The 20,127-nt window shown below is 35.8% G+C and overlaps 1 pseudogene; it reads left to right on the top strand.

The window, feature by feature from the left end:
* Nucleotides 1-15,063: 15,063 nt before the first annotated feature.
* The window catches only part of LOC149572073 (uncharacterized), a 110,080-nt pseudogene continuing 105,016 nt past the window's right edge, over nucleotides 15,064-20,127 (top strand).

Raw genomic sequence — 20,127 nt, 5'->3', positions numbered from 1 at the left:
TCCTTCACTAACTTAGGGGGCATGAACTTCCATTGGAAAGTTAGTTGCTTCTACTATTCCACTTTCTTTAAGTTTCTAAGTGATTGGGTGTATGGGTTATGTTGGCTCCTAATTTAACAATTTTGAAAATGACCAAGAAACTAGACAAATGCATCTAAGGCTAGCAAATTCCTATTATGAATGCACCTAACTACAATCTTGGGAAAACTATAAGGCATAACTCCTTCTTCACTTTAGGCTCTACAAGACCTAGGTGAGTTAACCTTGAGGTTCTAAGATATGGTACCTATTTGGCCAATATAATACCTTTATAGCTATAGGATTAGACATCCTTCACTATAAAAGTACTATGTTGATCTCCATTAAATGTCAATCCGAGAGCATGAACTTGAGATGATGTCTGCAAAGTATATGCTCTAATTTCACTAAAAGCCACTACTACTTTGAAGGCAAATACTACTGAGGAAATCTATTTTACCAATAGAAAAGACAATTACCAAATGCTTAGAAAGAGATCCTAACTACTTAATCATTCATCTATGCACCTATTACTGTAGGAACAGTAACTAGTTCTTTTTCCAGTGGCTGCTGCAATAGCAGTTTTACACTTAACTTAGGAAGCTAAATAACTTTTGAAACTAAATAACTCCTCATGACTAAAATAAACTCCACCTTCCATGTGGGCCCCTGTAGAATAATGAAGGAAAGATAAACTCAGATAAAAGTGTAAGAACTCAGAAAAATCATATATTCATTCAAACATGCAGTGGTACACAGATTTGGAAACAAAACTAGATAACTAGCAATCTATCCTTCTATTATTCTCCTATCTTCTCTCTTGACCTTTCGAATACAAACAGGGTCTTATTTAAAGAGAAGGAATAACAAAATCCTAAATTTAAAACTTCCTCATGAAGGATAGTCCATTACAACATGCAAAAGCATTAACTATTCCATTGAATTCTCATAAATATAGAGCACAACAAATGCTAGATTTGCTCATCTTTCTGACTTAAACCATCCTCTAGGAATCCAGGTATCCATAACAATTCCATGTATGTTTAACTAACCACTTAAATTCTTACTTTCCCACTCATTTTCTTTACCAGTTCTCGCTTATCATCAATGAAAATAGGTCCCTTCTAGTTTTTGCCACCGAATCTCATTAAGACCAGCGCTTCCTCAATGCGAGTCTTTCATGGTCATTCGGTTGATTCTCGCCTGGCTTAGATTGTTGCAGACATAAATTATACATACAAAACTTTTGACAACATCTATTCATATTTATTAATTTATAAGAAAAACATCAATTATTCAACTAACGGTTCTGCAATCTTTTCAGTTGTAGGAAAACCTACCCATGTTAAGCATACATGAAGAAAGACTTAACAAAATGAACCCTTTTTAAACATAATATCAACTATCATTTTCATGCCACAAGTTCACAATTTGTACATTAAAAGTTTCAAAATAATAGGCTTAAAAGATGATAAGTTTCAACAAGATATAGACAAATGTTCATAAAAAGGGTCAAAAATCATCTATTGTTATGTGCCATTAGTACCAATGCAATTAAACATAAATCTAAACCTAATAATAGTAGATGCAACCCCTTTTATCTTCTAATACTTATGCAATAACATAGGAATGAAATAGCTACAAATCATAACCTATGAAACTATAAGTTAAGTGAGGGTCAATTCTTTTCAGCCCACCACAAAACATGAAATACTGAACTGATTTGATTAAGATAATTTGTGCAAATGACATTCATATCAGCTTGCATTTGACTTAGTGATTGGTGCCTTATCAATTGAAACATAGAGTCATTACCGGCAGGATGACCTAACTTGGTTGCTTTACAATTAAGTTTGTCAACTAAAATCTTCAAATCCCATTCTTATGAAATATCCCCTTCATACACCCAGAAACCCTATCAAAACACTAAAGCATTTACTTGACTCCTTGAATCAAAAGCAATAAAATATCTGATACATGACTCATCCAAGATGCCTTAAATCAAATGAACCTTATTCACTCAATCTCAAAGCTAATGGCATATGAAGAATTAGGAGACAAAATAAGAAAACCAAAATAATACATGTAAATCCCCTTGTATATTCATCCATGGAAAAGACTGAATACATAAACTGGTAAAATTGAATGTAACTCAAGATACTTCACATAATCTAGTATCAATCTCCATTTATCTCAGAATAACAACACATGAAAATGAACTGAAAATTTGCACATAAACAGATGTGTGGCCTTCGCTGCTAGAGCTCAACTCAATAGACAAGAAGCAAAACCATTAACAATCCTAGTTTTACAGTAGAACACTAGAACCCTATTGGTTTACCTAGAGAAAACTGCCAACCACCAACCAAGGAAGAGAATGAGAATTATAAAGGAGAAAAGAATTCCTAGATTTGGTCAAACAATGACAAGTGTCCCCTCAAAATTCTTTCCCAAGAAGCTAAAAACATCTCTCTAATCTCTCCCCTCAATTGCAGAATCAAATCCTCATCATTTGGCCTCTTCAAGCAAAAAACATCTAAGATATTTTGATAGAAAGAATAACTAATTTTGATTCCTTATTTAAACTCACAATAATAGCAAAAAGTAGTTAAAATTGAACTCTAAAGGGATGAAAACTTTTCCAAAAAAAATTTTAGCATCAACAGACTCCAAGATATGTTCCTCAACTAATTCTGAAGCTCCATAATGAATTCTACCACTTTTACTGAGAATGCCCCAAAAATTAAAATCTGCTTATAACTTGAACTGGTGAATTGGTGTGCAAAATTTGACCTCATATTCATAAAATTTAGGTCGTTCTAGTTTCAACAATATACTGCACTGCCTATTTTGGACAAAAAATGCCCCTATTATGGCAGTTTGAAAAATTCAAACCTAGCTTATGGCTTTGCATTAAAATTAAAAATTTAAAAATTCATATAGTATAAACTATATAAATCATTTAAATGTATTGATATCCTTCATTTGAAAAAATCATGCGTTCAAATCACCTTTGAATTTCATTTTATATTCACTTTATTCTCTCTGCCCACCTTGCCACTTGTCTACTTTCTATTGGTCATAATCTTTGAAATGTTAATTCATTAATATTTTAATATTAGTTAATTAATTTAATCCTTTAAACCATTTTAATCCATCATATTCAACTTATGTAGCATAGAAGGCATGGTAATTTTCCTTTACATTCTCATGCTCAGCCTCCACATTATTCCACACAAGCTTTCCTTTACATTCATACAGGGAATATATTAATCTTTTAATTAATATTTTTAACCATCTTACTTTACTTCCCATAGCATCAAGACCCTTTGGAGATGTTTTTTCCACTCTTACACTGAATCTCAATCCTTTATGCTCTCACGCTCTCCCACTCATACTCCCAAACTCGTATTGTCGGAACCTTTGAAAAATCAACTTCCACTCTTACGCTGAGAGAGGTTTCTCATAGGTGCATAAGGTCTTCACAATTCAACTCACACTCTCACACCACATTTCCACGTGGCTCATTCTCCTCCAAAGCTTGGGTCAAAATTAACCATAGTTTGCGCGCCCAGCTGGCCAACCACAGGCCCCACAACAAGGCTTGCACTTCAAAAGCGCTTGTCTTTTACACATTAGGCTTTGTGTGTGTAGGAGTATTTAAAGAGTTAAAACCTTTTCCATGGTGCCAATGTGGGATATACTAATTTATCCCTTTGACTATGGCTAGTGCCTCCTTCTTCCTTTCTTGGAGTGTGTAGGTTGTTTCCCTGCTCTGATGGTGTCTTTTTTTTAATATTTTCACAGCTTGCTACACGTGGTATATTTTTTAGACTAGATAGTGGCTTTTTCTTTTACGTGATCTTTCAAAATGCTATAGCTTGCATGATCTTTCATTGGATATTGAAGCTCCATGCCATCGTCTTAAGTCACAGCCTCCTCTAATTGCTCTTTTTTCATGCTTGTGAATCTGCTTTATATGGCTTTCCCTATTTTTTGCTTGTTACGTGGGGCTTCCTTTTCTCTAGTGCATTGCCTAGATCTCTAGCATTGACTTCCCTTTTAATGTGAAAATTCATATTACATTTCATATTTTGAGCAATCATAGGTGTGTACATTTTTTTCACACGGGTTCTCTCCTGTTTGCTCCAAGTTGGCAGCTTCCTTTGCTTGCATGGAGTATTGTCATCTTCTGCTTCTCTTCCAAGGACTATGCCTTCCACTTTGATGAGCATACCCCTGCAGCTTTTGCATGCTGATTATAAACATATAATAAATACAAAATCTACCTTTTTCTTGTGCTCTATCGCTTCCTTTTCTCTCCATTGTGGGAGCCCTATTTTGCTTGGGTGTTTTTCTTTCTTAATTTGGAAGTTGCTCCCTCATCGTGGGCATTAATTTTTTAAAAATATAGCTCCTTCTAATTGCATGTGACCATTTTTAAGAGATGTGGACTCTCCCTTTGTTGATTATAACCTATGGAGATAGTTTCTTTACTATTGATTTTAATTTTGATGTGAAAAATATGAAGGATGGTGATGATCCTCCTCTTCCTTCTATACCCTCATAACTTGTTATATCCAACTTCTTCAGCTGATATCTATAAGGAAGAGGCATAACTACTCTATAAGAATGAACTTCTTCATTATTTTCAAGTGAATAACAATTGATAGATGATGTTTTTGTTCTCGTTCCTCTCTTAATCTTCGCTTGGTTGTAGTGGGAAGAATAGGCAGATCCTTTCATTGAGGTAGAGACTGATCAAATGCCTGCACATCTTCCTACATGATCACTTTTCTTTTGTCCTTGTTATGTGAATTTGTGACTTCAATAGAAGAGTGTTCCCTAGGCCTTATTTTTGTGGCCTTAATGGTTGTAGGCTAGTTGTTGAAGAGTTTTAAGTGTAGAGTCTTATTGCAAAAATTGAAGTGGAATGACTTGATCCTTTAACTGAGCAAATATATGGATCTATCAATAATAGTCTTGTGTTCTTCATGAAATTAAAGTTTGATAAAGCTTGGAAGGCCACCTATAAAATCAAGCCAATAACCACTATAAGAGGAATTATTTGCAGTGACCCAACTTAATCCTAGAACAAGTGCAAGGCCTAACAATAAGGATGCAATGAGCCCCAAAATATGCTAAACTTTTATCTCATTTTGGCTCTCCTAGATTTCTACATCAATGATTTTTTGCCATATTTAGATACACAACACATAAATCATGCACTCAGTGTATTTCCCTCAAGCCAAATATTAGGCATCCAAGGTTTTGTGTCTCAAAGTCTCTATATTCATTGAATTCAATTACAATAAAAATACTTCAATGCCACCCTCACTGAAATGAACCATATATCATCGAGCATATATTTCCATCCCTCATTTGATATTCTATATTAATGTATTAAGATAAGTTTGAAACATTGTCACATCTTTTGAACACCCCAAATCCTAGCATCTTATCAATCTAGTGAAAATTAGTCAGTCCCCAAAGTGGGTCTGGCTAAAAAAAAAATTGTTTCCAAACAACTGAACTATAGAACTGATCCATTAACCATCTCATACTAATTAGAAACAAGTTTGATCATTGAACCATCAATTGAAGATCATTTTGTCATTTTCTACAACTGTCAACTTTGTGCTAGGAGGTCCTTTGACTGGCCTTAAAAACTGACACAAACACCTAACCAAAATGTGAAATTGGCACACTAATTCTTTGTTCCACATCCTCCTACCTCATCAAATCTCATCTCATGATGAATTCTCAGTCAAAAGATATTGACTATCGAAGTTGCCTTCTTAAGATCACCTGCAGATAAACATGTCAGAAAACACTAAATTGTGTTCGGATTTGGCTTGGAAAATTGGGTAAATGGACACTTGGGGAAACAAAAACTAGAAGATTGGTTCATTTTCAAAATGAGAGTATAAATCTATGATTTGGGCTTATGATGAATAACAAGACACAAATGGTAAGTGATCAAAGTGGGCTACTCAGATTTTGCAAATTGAAACAATGGTAGAAAAGCAATTTTTGCAAATGGAATTAAATTGGGAAAGTGTGCAAACGAATTCATCATGACTTGAAAATTGGCACATTTAAAGTATTTTTAGAGTACAACATAGTGGTACAATCTATTCAATCTCAACTATCATAGATTCAGAGTTATAACATCATGAACAAGGGTACTGACAAATTTGCATATGGTAACGCCAGTAAAAAACTAGAAATTGCATTTGGAATCGCATTTGAAAATTGATCAACTGGATTTGTCACAAGCTTAAAAATTGAAAAATATTATGTCTCTAACCTCTAAAATGCAATGCAATAGGAATTTTCTCATTTTGGTCAATTGGGTCAAAGTTATGGCAAGTCAAACAAAGCTTCCTAGAATTCAAAATTAATTCCATCTACATGACATCAATAAATGACCAACTTTGAGGAATTCAAAACCTAGACAAATAGAGTCAAAATGACTCAAAATATGAAACATAGGCTCTTTGATATGGATACTAGACACTCTCAAAGTGGCAAGTCAACAAACGCTATTGGGTGTGAGATATTTGCTCGCAAACATGGCCTCTTTTTGCTGTTTGACACTTAGGTGAAAATGCAGATTTGACAATTGCTCAAAATAGGACTTCACAAAATAGCTTTGAATGTTAGTTTAACTTCATGAAACACATGGACACACTGAATGGAAGGTGTTAGAAACATTAAACCCCTCACGAGCCTCAAATGGACAGCTGGGTACATATGCATTAAAAGCACTTGTGGGGCTTGATTTCTAAATGGTACTCAAAATTGGGGCTACAATTTTGAGTGCCAATAGGTTAAGTGTTAAGTCTCCTATAAAGATCACCAAGATCATAGAATTTGAAGGATTTATCTGTAAGCTCAATCACTTTCCAAGCCAGTCAACTTATCATAACCAGTAGCTCTAATTGTCACGTGCTATGATTGCATAGGATGTAGTTCTTAATAAATAGTCATTTAAATAGACTTGAGGAAACCAATTACATGAAATTCCAATGAAATAACTTTAGGAATTAGAATGTTGGAGCCACATGAACAAAATTAAGTTCAGCCAACAATTATAATGGCAAGATTTGCATTTAATTTCATGAGTAATAACTATTTAAACTTTCCATTTATTTGCACATAAAATATGAAGTTCTCAAAATCGCTCTTACTTTCCTTAAAGTAAAGTGATATTAATAAGAGTCATTAAACAACACAAAAAACTTAGCTTTATGGGAAGTACCTCACTTTGCTTCAGAATCTAGAAAGCAGATATCCTCAATAATATTAACATGTGTAGGGAAGAGAGAAATACTTAGCTTTTCTGCAAATTAATTTTCCTTTTATTTGGAATTGTAGCATGTGGAGTAATCCTTTTGCTAGCTTGTTCACTCCATTCTTCCACTTTCCACCTAATTCTTTTAACACTACTTTTCTTTCATAACAGGTTCGCATCTCCAATGCTAACTTTTCTAGAGGTATCCTCTAAGCATCTCTAAAGGATGTTCCTATCTTAGGATAACTTGAATTTCTATTATCAAATCCTCTAGAGAAGTGTCCCTTTTTTTTCCTTGGGGCAAAAAACTCCTTTCTCAGCAACATTTTCTAGATTGAAACACAACATTCAGCATTCAACCTTTTATTTTAATCTAATGGCCTTGAGGTTGAATCTTTGAGTATGTCTCACCTGCTATGAGCCCTAAATGATTCATTTAACATCATCCTCATGTTATTTGACCATTAGGCTTGAGATTTGGCTCAAGCTCATACAACCTTAGAAATAGAACCAAAACAGCTTCATTTTCATGAATATACAGCAAAAAAATCATAGACTCGTATTCCTTGGTATTACTTTATCTTGTCTCTATAGATCTAAATGAGAGTCAACCTGGCATCCATCCAAAGCTTCATAGGCCTTTGGATGTAGAAAAAATCATTTTCATAGTCTATTACTCACATTCACGGCTTCATCTATTGAATTTGCACTTGATGTAGTTTGCACAAGGGGAAAGTCAACTCGAAAACTTGGAATCTATGGGATATGAAATGTTAGGGAAAGATAATAGAGAAAAAAATGTAGAACACTTACTTCTCATTATGAGGATGAAATATCACACCCCAACCACACCTAAATCACCTAATCCCTATGCACACTAGAAAAATAGGAAACCCTCCTCGAAAGATTAGGTAAAAGTAGTGCAAAGGGAGACCTTGAAAGAAAAGTAGGTAGAGCACTCAAAAAAGATGAGAAGTAAGTGACCTAAAACATCATTAGACACATCTCACTCATACACACATTTACTTCTAACAATGACCTCAAGCTTTAAATGGGTAGACTAAAACTTGGCAACAAGGTTGCTCTATGTATACTTCTTCAAGTATCCTATTTAGAAATACAGATTTGACATCCATCTGATATACCTTAAATCCTTTATAAGTAGAATATGCAACTATTTTTATGACTCCTTATAGTCTTGCAATAGGGGAAAATGTCTCCCCACGGTCAATTCCTTCTTCTTATTCATATCCTTTGTATTCTAGTCTATCCTTGTTTCTTGTGACTTCACCATTTTCATTTAGCTTGTTCTTGAATATCCACTTTGTTCGAGTAACATTTTTGTCTTTAGGTCTAGGTACCAGTGTCCATTTTTTTTATTTTCAATCTATTCAATTTCTTCAATCATTTCTTTTATCCCATCCTAACTCTCTAAGGCATCTTTCATATATCTTGGTTGAAACTCTCAAAGTAAGCATGTATCATTTATGAGTCTTTTTTTTGTTATAATACCAGCTTCTTTATCTACAATTATTTTCTCAGGTGCATGATGTCTTCACACATATTTTGCTAGCACAAACACTTTCCTTCTTTCCTCTTCTACAAGGTCCTCTTGAAAAATGATTTCAAGCTCATTTTCTCTTTCTTCTTCAAGTTTTGCATGCTCAGCATTTCATTCTGATGTTTGGCTTCCTCTATCTATGACTTAGCATATTTTTCCTATTTCTCAAAACTCATATTATGTTGCTCAACAATTGACTATTGCAATGCAAAAATACTAGTTTGTTGTTCATTTGTAACTTTCTTCTCTTGTTCAAGTGGGGTGCTAGGAGCACTATCATTCACATATATGAATGTATTGTTGTCTTTAGGTTTTTTCTTGCATTCAACATCATTCCTTTATGAAAAATCATCAATTTTCACTTTTTAACTTTCCACAACTTTGTTAGTTATAGATTTCAAACACTTATAAGCTTTTCTATTAGTGGAATATCCTAGAAATATGCCTTGATCACTTTTTGCATCAAGTTTTCCTTTTGTATTGTCTTTTAGTATGTAACATATCCTTCCAAAAAAATTGAAATACTTTACATTAGGAGTATAACCATACCATAATTCAAAAGGTTTAACATCTATACCTTTCTTGACTTGCACTCTTTTTAAAGTATAAATAGTTGTACTTACAACTTCTCTCTAGTATTTATGTTATACATTCTTCTCCATCATCAAAGTGCTTGTGTAATCCATGATTGATCTATTTATCCTTTTAGTTATTCAATTTTGAGAAGGTTTCTTAGGTGTTGACATATATCTTTTGATTCCTCTATCATTGTAGAATATGTTAAGCTCGTTGGAAATGAATTCACTACCTCTATCATATCTCAAGCATTTTAGACTCTTCCATATCTCCTTTTTAACTCAAGCCAAATACCTCTTAAATAACTAAAAAGAATCAGATTTTCTTTAAGAAACATCATAGTCATCATTCTAGAGTAGTAATCAATGAACATAATGAAATATTTATCTCCACAATAGCTTTGAACACCAATAGGTCCACATAAGTCAGTATGAACCAATTCCAATATATCATTAGATGAATATTCCTTGCTCTTGAAGCTTAAATTTGTCATTTTTCCCAATTGACATTGTTTACACATAGCATCATCAGGTTTCTTTAGTTTTAGAAAACCTATTACTCATTTCATTTTGCTAATGCTAACTGTTAGTGTAGTTTTTTTATTTCCTAGTGGGTTATTTATTTTTCCCTATATTTCTAGGTTTTTCCTACACTTTTAATAATCTTTCTTAGGTTAATAAAGTATGTCTTATTTAGAAAGTGGTTGTGAGGTATCACATTCATACATGTGAGCATCCATTAGCTATCTTAGGAAGATACTTTTCTATCTTTAGTCTGATAGATGGTTGCCCCTCATTGGTCAGTGTTGCCACCTCCTCCCTCTTCCTAGTCTATATAAGCATGCTACCTAGCTTGTATTTGTGATTGATTTCTTTTGCATCCTCTTAATGCTATTTTTATTCTAGCATTTGCATTACTCTCTTGGAGACTAACTTTATGTTGCTATTTTTATTTTGTATCATTTTCATTCATAGTGTAGATATCTATTCTTTGCACTAGTTTTCTAGGTTATCAATCTTTTCAGATTCTAACATGGTATCAAATCTTTTCTATGTGCACAAGTAGATTTTAATTTCCTTTTTTGAGAGATTCACGGGGGGGGGGGCTCATAAATCTTATTGTAGTTTTTTAAAATGAAGTACACTCTTCTCTTGCATCTTTGGATGATCTTGAGAATCAAAAATGTTTTTAATCTCTAAGGTTTCAATCTCAAATCTGACAACCAACGTGCATATTTAAAGTTTTCAATCAGTATTGCAGGTTCTAGCATGCCATTGATGGACTTAGGAAGTTGATTCAACATTTTCATGTCATCTTTTGGTTGTTGGGGTCATTTCTTGGTTTTTGGAGCCATTTTTTTAATTATTAAAGGCATTTGATTTACACTACAACTACATCTTCTATAAAGATCAGCAAGAAAAATGTTTTCTATGTTTTGTTTGCAACACTAAAAAAATATCTAGGTATCTTCTAGTTTTTGCATGAAATCTATATGTTTTTTAGAATCAAGCATAGAAAGCTACAGTCATACCCCTCTCCGTTGGCAGTCACAGATTTGAATGCAATTTTCAAATGCCTCATTCTTGCTCATAAGGACTCCAATTTCGATGATTCTTGTTATGACCTTGGCTATTTTTTTGTGCTCTATCCACTAGTGGAGTTTTTTTTTTTTTATGCATAAATTTTTTAGAAATTGTAGATTCCCAATCGTGATTGTGCATAGTTCTCATTTTGGAAACTTCAAAGGATCATAACTTTCTCATATGACCTCATATCGAAGTGATTATTTTTTTGAAAGTGCATAATTTTTTGAGTAGATTGTAGTGGTGCTAGTTTTTCCTTGGTTATTGTGCCCAAGTTTCACTTTCAGCATATGCTCTTCGAGATGGTTTGTAATGCATTTAAATCAAGACCACCAAGTATTTTGTTCCAATGGTAGTTATAAATGCACTAAAATAAAGTGTCAAATCATATTTCTTTGGGGTGGTTCTTTGGTTGAGTAAAAAAGGAAGGGCGTTGTCATGGTTGGGTTCTCTCTTTTTTTAGCATTTATTCTCTGCATTTCTTCATCATGGATCAAACAAATATGCCTGTCCTAACTCCATAAAATAACTAAGTGGAAATCACACATGACAATTCACTTAAGGAAAGTTGGATTAAATAGGATAACTATGGGACTTGAAACTAAACTTGATAAAGATGAAGATAAGCCTAAGTGGTTTAATAAATGTGATGAGGCATATAGAACATTGTGTTTGTTTGTTTCTCCTGATTTTCTATTTAACATTGAATCTTTGAATACACCAAATGAAATATGGTTAAAGCTAGAAACACTATTTGGTACACAAGATTCAATGAGGGGTCATATGTTGGAAAATGAACTAATTAGTTTACGTCCAGGCAATTTCAACACAATCCAGGATTTCTTCTCTAAATTGAAGTCACTAAGGTTGCAGGTAAAACAATGTGGAATTGAAAAGAAATATGAACAATTAATTCTTAGTATTCTCTCTAAGCTAAGTTCAGAATATTTTGTGTTTGTCTCTACCTTCCATGCTACTAAGGGTGCACTTGGTACTCAATTCACCATGCCATCTTTAAATGATTTTTCTATGAATCTCACTCGAGAATAGGACAAGCTAATCTAGATGGGCACTCTTAAGTCCTCTAAGTCACATGTCTTGGCTGCCAACCAAGGCACAAAAGAACAAAAAGGAAAAAGTAGTAACAACATTAGTAAGGATGAGAAATAAAATAATAGTGAGGAAAAGAAGGATCAGATACCAGTTTCTTCAAAAGAAACTATTGATACCCCATCTTCCAAGGGTGATAAGCCTAAGAAAGAAAAGGTCAAATGTGCCTATTGTAAAAGACCTAGTTAGGATGAACATAAATGTTTGAAGAAAAAAATTGTTCACTTGACATACATTCTTGAGAAGAATAATATCAGTGTTCCTGAGTCTATCAAACAAAGTTCTAATGAAGGGTCTAACAAGGAAAAAGAAAACAACAAGGGGAAAGGAAAGGGCAAGGCCCTTTTTGCAATTGATTCCTCACCATCCACTTGGGTTCTTGATTTGGGTGCTTCACACCACATGGCTTCATCTAAGGAAGAACTTGCATCCTTGGAGCCATGTACTATACCTTCTATTTTGATGGGTGATGACAATCTTGTTGAGGTGTGTGGGAGAGGGTCTACTGATGTGGGGGATGGCACATTCCATGATGTTCTTTATGTACCCTTATTATCAACTAATCTCCTATCAATATACCAAATCACTCACACAAGTTCAATCAAGCAGGTTGAGTTCACTCCTGATTCAGTGGAGATACATGAATTGCACAGTGATTCTACAGTTGCAGTTGGAAGAGAAAAACATCATTCATGACTCTATCTATTTTCTCACTTTGTTCCTAGTCCTCATTCATTTTTTTTTCTCACTAACTCTAATGATGTGAGTAAATTATGGCATGAGTGGTTTGGCCATCTTAACTTCTACTATTTGCATCAGCTCAACTAGTAGAGCATGGGCACAGGGTTGTCTTCAGTTCAGTTCTCATGTAGTGTTTGCCAAGGTTGCATTCTTGGTAAGCATCCTAAGGAAAAATTTGACAAAAGTAAGGCATGGAGAGCTTCATAGATACTAGAGTTAGTTCACAGTGATTTGGCTAGTCCATTTCAACATCCTTCTTTTAGTAGGGCCCAATATTGTATCACCTAATATCTAGTAGTGTAAATTGAATACTAATACTAATGAGAGCATACACAAAACTAAACAAAGATAACACTTAAGATAAGACTTAATGGTTATCACCACAAAAGGAAGCAAACCAAGAATCATAGGCTCTTTATGGTATAACTCATGATGAAGTGGATTTTTTGATGATAAGTAGAGATGTGTGCTCATGATTGTGCTCAAGCTTCAAGTGGATGGATGGTGTACATGGAGGATGGTTTCAACAATAGAGGTATGGAAGGATTTCAGCATTATAATGGTATTTTGGTAGTTTTCAAGCTCTCAAAATAGCATTATAACATTGCATGAAAGGTGGATGATATTTGTGAAGGGAGAGGGTTCCATTTATAGGCTAAGGGGTAGAGAGATGGATGGCCAAGATGCAAGGATGACGAGAAGGTGAGGGAGGGTCAAGATGCACTCAAAAGGGAGCACATGGATTGTTCTTGTTTAGAGCCAATAGGAAAGTGACACATGTCACAAGGTGATTGGATAAAGGGAAGGGCAAGGTGGATGGTCAATAAAGGAAGCTCAAGAGATAAGGGCTCCATAAGTGCTCATAAATTATTTGTAAGATTCATAAAGGAGGATGTAAGAGTCATAAATGTTGGAGGATGAGGGGAGGAGATATTTTGACTTTAGCTTGGGTTAGCAAGTCTTGACTTTAGCTAACAACCATAGATTGGGTGAGGATTGAGGGCATTAGACTTGGATACTTGGCAAGGCTACCTCACACATGGACATACATGGCCATGGTGACATCATTATGCAAGCAGTGGCATAGCAAGATAGCTACCTTTCACCTACCAACAAGAGAGATGACAATGACTCTAGAGGACATATATTGAATCTTCAGACTACCAGTATGGGGGATGCCAATGATTTTGATAAGAGAGATGACCCTAGAGGCAATTGTGCAGGGATTGGTTGGGCCAAGTGTGCCATTTTGGATTCAGAGGGGATAGTTTGTATTAGATGAGCATCTAGATTGAGTGGTCCTGGAGAGATGCATATATTTCTACGTGTGCAGGCTGGTCTCAAGTTATATTTCCCTAGATACAAGAGGGACTAGAGTGACATTAGCACTGATCCCAATGATCATGTGGATAGTAGATCTAGGAGTCCCCACCTTATGGGGATCATTGATGTTGGTAGAGTTGTATAGAGATCTACACCAGATAGTGTACCAGGGACCCAGTAGATAGGGGAGGAGCATAGGGTTCCCCACATTATTACAAGTATGGGCCTGGGAGCACATTGCAATATTTAGGCTGATTGGGCAAAGACACTGGCAGGTGGAGGATCTAGTGGCATAAAATTGGGGGGAGCCACTAATGTACCACCATATAGAGGATGTGTACTAATGGAGAGTCTGGGTGGATGAGATTATAGTAGTGGTATGGAGACCCCACATGGGTTTATAGCCATGGGTGGAGGAGAGATAGTAGCTGCCCTACACTATATCCCCCTATTTCATTTTTGGTTAGTGGGAGTACATTGTTGAGTAGTATCAGTCGGATAGGGCCCTGTAGTAGTTTGGATGGAGACAGGTGGCTCCTGGTGAGCTAAATTGGTATCAACAAGTGACGCATGAGCTAGTATCAATGTATGGACCAGAATTATAGAGAGATTTTTCTTTGGTTTTGGTTAGAGTTAGAGCCACAACAATGGGATTGGTTTGGCAAGGTAGTAGATGCGGGCTCCACTCAGGAGTACCGAGATGGTTTTCAGTGGCTGAGACTAGTAGGCTGAGCATAGGTCACAAGGGCAACAGTGGTGGGAGGAGAGCTAGACCAAGTAGCATGGCAGGGGAGATACATAATGAGAGGGCTATGAGTAGAGGCCATTATGCAGGAGGAGCTAGTTAGGTACAGATGGATTGTAGGGAGGCAGGAGAGAGGGGCACGACTAGAGAGAGGAGAGGAGACAACAGAGGAGAGGAGACTATAGGGGGAGAGGGAGCAGAGGCTGTAGAGGCCAGTAGGGGGTGATGGAGGAGGGTCATTTGTAGGGGGAGGGGATGATGGATGGGTATCCTATTATGTATCATTGCACTAGACTCACAATGCTACCAACTAGCTACTACACAACCCATGGTAGGAGCGAGATTAGCTCAGGATAGAGTGAGATCTACTATGGTAGGAGTGAGATGTGGCATAGGGCTAGGCAAACAAGGAAAGGATTGAGGTGGGGAGACTTCAGATGGAGTTGGGGCAAATGGAGGGGAAGTTGGATGTGGTGAGCCTAGAGAGGCAGGCTATACAGGCAGGGCTAGATGCCATGTAGCAGGAGCAGGACCGACTCTTGGTGGAGGTGGTGACCCTATGAGTGCAGGTGGTGGTGGGTGGAGGGATGGAGGAGTTGAGGAGACTATGATAAAAGGTGGAGGATTTGAGGGAGACGGTGAGATTCTATTGGGGTAGGTACCATGTAGTGGTTCTAGGAGACTAGATAGAGCACTACAGGTGACCAACATGGTCAGGGACAACTAGGACCCACACAGGGATGCATGGAGGGGGGGAGAGTGGATGGAGCACTGGGGGCTCACAGAGGATAGGTGGGTCTTAGCATATAGGGCACAGTCACAAGATAGGACAAAGCTAGAGGTAAGACACAGGGATGAGGGGGAGGAGGGATAAGGCAGAGATGTCAGGGATAGGAGGAGGATTGATAAGGCCACCACCAGTAACACCAGGGGTAGGGAAGGATATAGAGGAGGATCCATATATAGAGGCATTAGATCAGGAAGACCAGTGACATGCTGGGGACACTTGTATGATTAGCATTATTTTTTGTGCATATCAGTAGTTTTGAGATATATTTTCATTTTTTGTGTAGGCATGGACCCATTGTAGCTTAATGCATGATATGGATACTATATATTTGGATTGTGATTGACTATATTCTTTTATTCTTTCATTGATTCTTTGCAAAGGAGAGATATATATAGAGTGGAGCATTCTTTAGGGTGGGATATGTGTTATAGATTTATGATTATATGAGTATGGTTATGATGTGAGTTTTATGTATGTTTAGATGTAGATGAGAGACTGATATGTTTGAGATGAAGAATGTGATATTGGATGAGAGATATGATATTGTTGATGGTTTGTGATCCAAGATGTGAGTTTTGAGGATAGATATGATATTGCCAATATTTTGTGATGCAAGATGTGGTTTTTGAGTATAGATATGATATTGCTGATAGTTTGTGATGCAGGATGTGATTTTTGAGGATATATATGATATTGTTGATAGTTTGTGATGTAGGATGTGATGGATTTTGTTGATAGCATAGGATGTGATTATCTATGATAGTGCACATGTGATGTGAAATATTTTTTGTATGATTTTGATGATGTGAGTTGCTATGATAGCGCTAACATGATGGGATATAAGTTTTGATGTGATTTTGAGATGTGATTTTCTTATGATATTGCAGATATGACGTGATATAATTTGATGTGATCATTGATGATGTGATTTCCTTTGATAGTATTTGATATGTGGTTGTATAATGATGAGAATTTTTATATAGTATTTAAAATAAACAGAAAGGTAAGTGACAAATTTAAAATGAATCACCAACTAAAGGATAAACATGAGATTTATGATATGTTTAAAATGAACACAAACGAAAGAATAAACATGAGATTTATGATATGTTTAAAGTGAACACAAACTAAAGAATAAAGATGAGATTTATGATATGTTAAAATGAACACAAACTAAAGAATAAAGATGAGATTTATGATATCTTCAAATGAACACAAACTAAAGAATAAAGATGAGATTTATGATATGTTAAAATGTACACAAACTAAAGATGGATTTACAAATTTAAAATGAACACAAACGAAAGATGGATTATAGATTTAAAATGAACACAAACTAAAGATGGATTATAGATTTAAAATGAACATAAACTACAATTGAATGTGATTTTTATGATAAGGTAAAATGAACACAAATGTCAAATGATAAATTTTGATGATGACATGTGCGAAGTGAGCTAAAATATCTAATCATTAGATGAAAGAATTAATGCAAATAAGAGATCCAAGGTATGATAAATGGGTAGATGAACACAAGCTATGGTAATACAACATGCTAAATTCTAGGAGGTGGGGAGATAGTAAATAGATGTAGGCAATGATGACAATAATGAGATAGGACAATTGATGATGGTGGGATGGGACAACCAAATACTTGAATTAGGATAATGAGCTATGATAAAAAAAAATGATTGTAAACATAGGAGATATTGACTCTAATGAGGATAATGTTGGAAAATGAGTGACCAACAAATTCATAGTCAGGAGAATAGTAGATATTTAGAGCTAGGATAGTGACTTATGATAAGGATCATATCATGATGGTGGTGAAATGGTAGCCTAAGGGATGAAAAGCTGCAAATATAGATAAGTCAATGTTTGATGATAAGGATTTTGAATCAAAATATTTGGATAGTGGAAAAATCTAACATTTTGAGAGAGATAGGTGATGTAAAGGAAGAGGATACCATGGGTTATGATATGAAAGGGAAGGAAAGTAAAAGGAAAACAAATGTGGGATGTGTGGGAAGCTTGAGCACGGGATACTTCATGAGGAAGTACCGCCATGGAATGTGAGCACTTTATTTGATATAGGAATATTAGGGACCTACCAAGGTTACTAAGAACATCAAGGCCTTTTCCCAAATAATACATAGGACTAGCTCAAACAAGGACGCAAGGATTGCCCTTGCATCACACATGAGTCTCGAAGAGATCAGTGTGGGAATGATGCTGGGGGATCCACAAGAAAATGATATTGCCCAAGTGCATCATGTTATCATAAACAAAAACATGGTTGAAATATGCAAGAGTGATATCTAACTGACTCACAAGTAGAAAAAGACTGCGATTGAAACGATGCCTTTGAGTTGCCCTAGTCAAAATACATCATGATATGGAAGACCATGGCAACCTTGAGGAGGGAACAACTAAAATCACGTAGAAGCAACCAAAGCAAAATATACAAAAAAAAAAAAAAAAAAGGTCTAAAAAAGTAACCTTTTGCTAAAGAGATCAGGATGATTGACTACTGATGGGCTAAAAAACATGGAAGAGACACTTGGAAAGGATTTTAAGGCTACGATGCACTGGGTATTGATAAAAAGGGACAATGACTTCTTTTCTACAAATGATGGGCTAGGGACACAAGGTGTCACAATAAGACCTAAACAATATGTACAAGCATGACTATACAAAGACTAGGAACTCAGGAACATATGATAAAATATGGTAGTAGGTATGTATATGAAGGGGAAAAGCCCAGGATGAGGAGATATTGTTATAGGGGCATGATATGTATAGTGCAACTATTGTTATAAGGATTATGATACTATTATATTTACAAGATTATGATACTATTATATTTACAAGATTATGATACATAGGGTACAAGTGTTAATACAAGGATATGATATACAGAATACTACTTGCCACGTAGGATATACATGGTAAAGAACAAGGATGAAAAACACCTGATAAGATACATGTGGTAGAGTATAATGGTAGGGTAATTATGATATGGTACATCGAGGAGATTCAATGATAGAGTACATTGAATATGATACATGGGGCATAAATGAATGAGAGCTATATTACAGGAGCTAGGTGGGAGGTTGCAAAGTGTGGAGTGCTAGAAGGTGATGTTGAGTGTTGGAAGGTGATGTTGCAAGGCGTGGTGGGAGTGTAAATAGTAAAACTATCAGGAACACCTTAAAAAAATGGGGGGATGGGTGATGTGGTATGGAGTGGTAATGAGGGAGACGTGCATCATTGATAGATAATAAAAAGGCTAAGTACTCTTGGTGCCTAATTGCTAGGTTTTCACTAGGGTACCTATCCAAGGCACTTGAATTGCCAAGTTTTCACCATTGGACGCTTGTCTTTCTTTACCTATTTTTGACTAAGAAATTTTTTTTTAGGCATAGAATTTCTTAAGGTGAATGATGTTGGTATGATCATTCAGGACTTCACCTTCAAGTATAGATAACTAATAGGCCCCTGAGCCAAAAGATGTTGTGACCACATAAGGACCAAGCCATGTGGGCTCGAATTTGCCTTTCTTTTCTCAGTTAGTCTGAACCTTCATGTTCTCTTTGAGGACCATGTCATCTTCTTGAAAATTGTGTGGATGGACCTTCCTATTGAAATTGTGCCTGAGGTAATTTTGGTAGACCATGAGGTGGTCATAGGCCTATTTCCTTTTCTCATCAAGTAAATCAAGCTAAGTTGAGCCACTCTATACTCTTCATTGAATATTTTGCCCCATAGAGAAATGCAAATGGATGGGAATCCAACCTCAATAGGTAATATTTCTTTAGCATGATAAACCAAGGAGTATGGGGTTGTGCTGGTGGATGTACGAAACAAGGTGTGGTATGCGCATAGGGTGGGATTGATTTGTAAATGCCAATCACAGCCAAAATCATTGACAACTTTCTTTAGGATTTTAAGTAGGGTTTTATTAGGTGCCTCCACCTTACCGTTACCTTGTGGGAAGTATGGACTAGAAAAGTGGTGATGGATGTGAAGGGAAGTGCACAATTCCTCCATATTTAGGTTTTCAAAATTACCTCCGTGGTCAGTAAAATTGGTAGGTGGGATGCCAAAGAAACATATGATATGATATAGGATAATTTGGATACTTGAACTCTTGTGGTAGTGACAAGGGGAACTGCTTCGACCCACTTAGTCAAATAATCAATGGTGGTGATTATCCACTTGTGTCCTTCTGAAGAAAGTAGTATGATAAGACCAACAAGATCAAACCCCCAATAGGAAAAAGGCCATGGTGGTGCTATAGGTTATAGATCCTGAGCTAGGGCCCAAATTAGATTAGCATGTTGTTGATAGGGTAAACATTGTATCACAAACTCACATGCATCA

Source organism: Cupressus sempervirens, chromosome 2 (genome assembly GCF_028749045.1).
Source record: "Cupressus sempervirens isolate cs-2001-9-10 chromosome 2, ASM2874904v1, whole genome shotgun sequence".
In the NCBI taxonomy this organism is placed as follows: Eukaryota; Viridiplantae; Streptophyta; class Pinopsida; order Cupressales; family Cupressaceae; genus Cupressus; species Cupressus sempervirens.
The sequence above is the reverse complement of the archived record's forward strand: the minus strand, read 5'-3'. Positions and strand labels throughout refer to the sequence as shown.